Source organism: Myotis davidii, unplaced genomic scaffold (assembly GCF_000327345.1).
Source record: "Myotis davidii unplaced genomic scaffold, ASM32734v1 scaffold499, whole genome shotgun sequence".
NCBI classification, from domain to species: domain Eukaryota; kingdom Metazoa; phylum Chordata; class Mammalia; order Chiroptera; family Vespertilionidae; genus Myotis; species Myotis davidii.
Window position 1 is genome coordinate 22,792 of NW_006290677.1, and position 5,380 is coordinate 28,171.

The following is a 5,380-nucleotide window of genomic DNA, read 5'->3' on the forward strand; positions in this document are numbered from 1 at the left end:
GTTTTTTCACTTCCATTTGCCTGAAAGATATCTTTCCATCCCTTCACTTTTAGTCTGCGTGAGTCCCTTGTTTTGAGGTGTGTCTCTTGTAGACCCCATATATATGGGTCACATTTTCTTATCATTCAGCCACTTGATGTCTTTTGATTAGAGCACTTAATCCATTTATGTTTATGGTTATTATTGATAGGTACTTGTTTGTATCCATTTTTATTCTTTGAGCCTGTGTTCCTTCTTGCCTTTCTATTTCTTCTTTTTACCACAGTCCCTTTAGCATTTCTTACGTTGAGAAATGTAAACTCCCTTAGCCTTTTTTGTCAATGAATCTCTTGACTTCCCCTTCAAGTTTGAATGACAGGTTTGCTGGATAGAGTATTCTTGGACTCAGTCCCTTGCTTTGCAATGCTTTGTACACTTCATTCCATTCCCTTCTGGCCTGGCCCTATCTTCAAATTCACTAATTAGGTCTTCCACTTCTTCTAGTCTACTGTTAAAACCTTCCATTGTGTTTTTTTTATTATAGCTATATATTTTTTTATTTTCTCCTGAATCTTACATAAGTTGTTGATCTTTTCATCCATCCGGTTTATGAACTGTATGACCATTACTCTGAATTCTTTTTCTGACAAATTGCATGCCTCTGTTTCATTTAGTTTCTTTTCTGGTGATTCTGCCTTTTCTTTCCTTGGGGAGTTGTTTCTTTATCTCCCCATTCTTGCTATCACTGGTCTGAGGCTCACTGTCAGGATGTGCAGAGCTGGGTGATGCCATGGTCTTGGCAGGCAGGGAACAGTCATAGGATGGCCTGCATAACACGTGGGGCCAGGGCATTGCTGCAGCTTGGAGGGCAGGGGACTCAGTCAGAGGATGGCCTGCATGATGCATGGGGCTGGAACAATGCCATGGGCTTGGCAGGCAGGGGACTCAGAACCTCACCTGCAGGACTCATGGGGCCAAGGCCTATGTCATGGTGGGAAGGGAGTGCAGTTCCAGGCTTATTGGTGGGAACTGTAGGGATGGGGTGACACCATGGGCTTGGTAGGCGGTGGTGACTCAGTTCAAGACCCAACAGTGGGATGCCTGGGAATGACATGGTAGTCCAGTGAAAGGGGAGCGCACTCCAGGTCCCATAGGAGCCCATGTCTGAAGAAGCTGGAGTCCTAATTTCTGTGGGTCTGTAGCTAGAGTAGCAGGTCTTTTGCTGGAGTGCTTGTGGGGTCTGGGATGGCATCTGAGGCTTGTCTGGGTGGTGGTGAGGCCGGGTTCCTAGTCACAAAAGCTCTCCCTTTCAAGATGGCATGGTTTCTGTCAAGTTGGGTGCCCGGAAGTGATTTCAGCAATAGCAGGGCTCTCCATCTAAGAGAGCCTGGTCTTCCAGCCCTGAATGCCCTGCAGTGTCGGTCAAACTTTCCCTCACTCAAACACACATACACACACACACACCACAAGTCCACACACTCCCCTTTTGCTCCCTCACTCACTCCCTCACTGCCTTCCTGCTAGACACCATCTTTTCTCTCCCTCAGAGTTCTCTCTTAATTTCTCTCCTCATTACAGTGTTTTCCTCCTTGTCCATTGAGTCATCAGTCAAAGACTTGGAATTGCCCTACCTCAGACACCTGAAGAGGCAGTGAGTCTCTACTATGTATCATGGAAGCCTCATCTCACTCTTCCTCTGCCTTCAGATGGCTACAGGTATGAATTATTATATGAGTTTCTGATTCTCTGATATATAAGAATAAGGAAAAAAACAAAAGGGGAGGTAACTCTATAATGGACAATTTGGACAAAAGAACAAATGGTTGGAGATCCTGGAAAGTAAAGAACTTAATGTCATTCTGCTTACTAAGTACCAGGCAGTATACCAGTATACTAGGCATTTTGACTTGTATCTTCTGGTCCAGGCCTACTGTGGTGTGTGTGTGTGTGTGTGTGTGTGTGTGTGTGTGCATCCAAATACAAATGTGCATGCAGTGGGGCAAAGGTTGAGAGAAAGCAAAAGAGCCCAAATGAAAATAAAAAAGCATAAGTTCTTAAAGACTTAAGATAATGTAGAATAAGATTGGTAAAATTTAGCTTGTATACAACCATATTCTCATCCCATGCTCATGGCAAATTGTATTAATTCTCAAACATCTTTACCACTCGTATACTTCATATTCTTTCTCAACACAGTTATCCACTATCCAACCAGAGCCATCTGAGGTCCTGTGTTATCCTGAGCTGAGGGAGCTAGCAAGTCTATTCCCCATCTCCTCCAGTCACATTCCTTAGGTCCCTGCCCACAGGGTGAGTTAAGTGAGGAGCCTAAGGCGCATATTATAAAGAGGCACTTCCCATCATCAGTTTGCCAACCCTGGATGTGTACCCCAAATGTAACTGCCTCCTCAATATTAGTGCCCTAAGTCCTTTACTTGCCTCAGCTTAGCCAGGCCTAGACCTCCTATGTTCAACATCCCCAGCTGCCTGCTAGCTCTGTGTGTATGTTCATGTCACAAAAGTGAACCCCAGGATCCAGCAGCTATGTCCTTTCAGACCTTGTTCCCAGGATTGGTTAGGATGGAAAAAAACCAATCATGTATATAATCAATTCCACTTCATCTGAACAAATTCTGCCCACAGCCCACCCTGATTCCATCTCTGTTTCCTTTTCAGGAAAATTCCAAGCCCATGGGCCCGATGAAGCTTTGGTGGCCATGCTGGGTGGTGATGCTGAGCTGCCCTGCTTCCTCATGCATCATCAAAGTATTAAAAATATGAAAATTAGCTGGACTCGATCCCTACCCTCCCAGGTGGTACACCTGTATGAGGATGGGAGAGACAAGCCTGAGGAAACCATGGAGGAGTATTATGGGAGGACAGAGCTTGTGAAAAATGTCATGAATAAGGGGATTGTGGTCCTGAGAATCTTTAATGTCCGACCCTCTGACAGTGGGCAGTATCGCTGTGCATTCCAACATGGTTCCTTCTACAGTGATACAGTGATTGAGCTGAAAGTGGCAGGTAATGGCCCACATTGATCCCTTTGACACCCCACAGGAGTGAGTTTATTCTGGGATGGGCTCCTTCCTCTGTTCCAATTTTCCTTAGAAATATAAAGAATTTATAGGATAAAGCAAGATGGCCATTAGTTCTTTTCACCACATTACTCCATAAATCACTGCTTGGGGCTAAAGAAAAGATAATAAAGAGATTCACAGTGGAAGTCAAGAAATAGGCCAGGGCCAGTTGTGTTGGATTGTGTTGGACTCCTCTCTAGCCCAGGAATCTAGGTCCCATACTTTATTGCCAAGACTTTTTTTTCAGAGCCTCTGTTTCCTGTTCTGCACACTGAGATCTAAACAGCAGCAAAAACTCTTGAGAAGCAGGGGAGGGATGTGTGTGTAGGAAAATGAGGTTAGGACCTGACTTCTCTCTCTTCCTCTTCCCAGCTCTTGGCTCACATCCTCAGTTCCATGTGGAAGTCACTAAGTCCAGCCAACTCCGATTAGAGTGCAAGTCAGAGGGCTGGTTCCCTCTGCCAAAGGTCCAGTGGATGGACTCTGAGGGAGGAGAAATTCCAGCTCAATCTGAGACTCATACCCAGGATAAAGGTGGCTTGTTCCATGTAACAACATCACTGGTACTCAGAGAACCTTCTCAGAAGAATCTGACATGTTCTGTCTGGAACCCAGTACTGAATCAGAAAAAGGAAGAACAATTGTCCATAGCAGGTCAGTTTTCTCTCTCCTCTCACTGTGCCACAAAAAGGGCTTGAATGCTCACATCCACACCTCTCTTCACTTTCTCCCACATGTTGTATGTCTGATCACAGCTGCTTTTAGCAGCCTTTATACCTATTATAAAGTCTGGTATTTGCAATTTTTTATTTGGTTCTCTTATGTGTGGCATTTTATTTCTAAGAAAAGAAGAAGAACACAATAATTTGTACAGCCATATTCATATTGGAAATCTAAAAATTTAAATTTAAGTCAGATGTGGGGCTATTCTAGGTAATGACAAGGCCATAAATGGCCATGAGAGCAAGGGGAGAAAAGTGGAGTCAAAGTGAGGACCTACATAATTTGGCCACTCTCTCCAGCTCTCACATTTCATCAGAGTTTGTCTCCCTTCTTCTTGCTGAACTCTGGGCACACTGGCTTTGACAAGTTCCAAAGGTACCAAGGTTTTTCTTAAATCGAGCCTTCACACTTGCTCCCTCCTCTAAATGGGACACTCTGTTCTGGCTTTTTTCTTAGTTTAATCCTAGCTAATAAAAGAGAAACATGCAAATTGACCATAACCCCGATACCCTTCCCATTGGCTAATCAGGGTGATATGCAAATTAACTGCCAACCAAGATGGCGGCCAGCAGCCACGCAGCTGAAGCAAACAGGAGGCTTGCTTGCTCCAGTGACGGAGGAAGCCAGTGTTCCCCGCCTGCCACTGCTGGGCTCTGAGCTGCACTCTAAGCAACTATGTTGCAATTATAGAAGCTAAACAAGCTCCAGAGACCTGCTTTCACCCAGCTTCGGCCTAAGAGCTTAGAGCTGCAGTGATGGCAACAGAGTTTCAATTATAGAAGCCAAACAGACCCAGATCCTGCTTTTAGCCCTCAGAGCTGGAGCCAGCTCTCAGCTCCAGTGACAGCTATAGAAGGTAAATAAATCCCAGAATTAAAAAAAAAAAAAAAAAAAGGAACTGATCCGGGCAAACAAGCCGGCCCCCACCTGTACACCAGGCCTCTATCCTATACTACAGGCAAGGCGGGACAGTGCAAGCTGCCCTCCAGGCCCCATGTGCAGCCCTGGGCAGCAGGGCAAAAGCCCCGCCCCCAACTGGGACCCCTGTGTGCCACCTGAGCCCCCAGCCAGGAACCCCGTGCTGCCTAAGCCCCGCACTGCTAAGCCCCGCCCCCAGCCGGGATCCTATGACTATTGGAGAGCAGGAAAGTGCCACTTGGCCCTGGGTCGCTGTGGTGATCCAACCATCAGTAAGTAGAAAAGTGCAGCCTGTAGGCAGCCCCCAGCTGGGTCTGATCTGGGAGCAGGAAAGCAAGCCCGGCCTGCAGGCAGCCCCCAGGTGGGCCTGCTCCCCTGTTGCCATGGGGATCCAGGAGCAGGAGAGCAAGCCCGCCCTTAGGGCAGCTCCAAGCTGGGCCTGCTCCCCGGTTGCCATGGAGACCTGTGAGTGAGAAAGCCCGGCCTGTGGGCAGCCCCCAGTTGGGCCTGCTCCCTGGTCGCCATGGAGATCCGGGAGCAGGAAAGCCTGGCTCGCAAGCAGCACCCTCATCCCTGCCATAGCTCAAGGGAGAGTACAACATGCAGTGGCAGCCAGAAACCTGAGAGATCAACACAGAGGGGCTCCTGCTCCAAGCCTCCATGGTGTTGCTGGGGGGAGG

At 47.2% G+C, this 5,380-nt stretch overlaps 1 pseudogene; it reads left to right on the top strand.

Moving 5' to 3' along the window:
* Positions 1-1,643: 1,643 nt before the first annotated feature.
* The window catches only part of LOC102755653, a 10,252-nt pseudogene continuing 6,515 nt past the window's right edge, over positions 1,644-5,380 (top strand).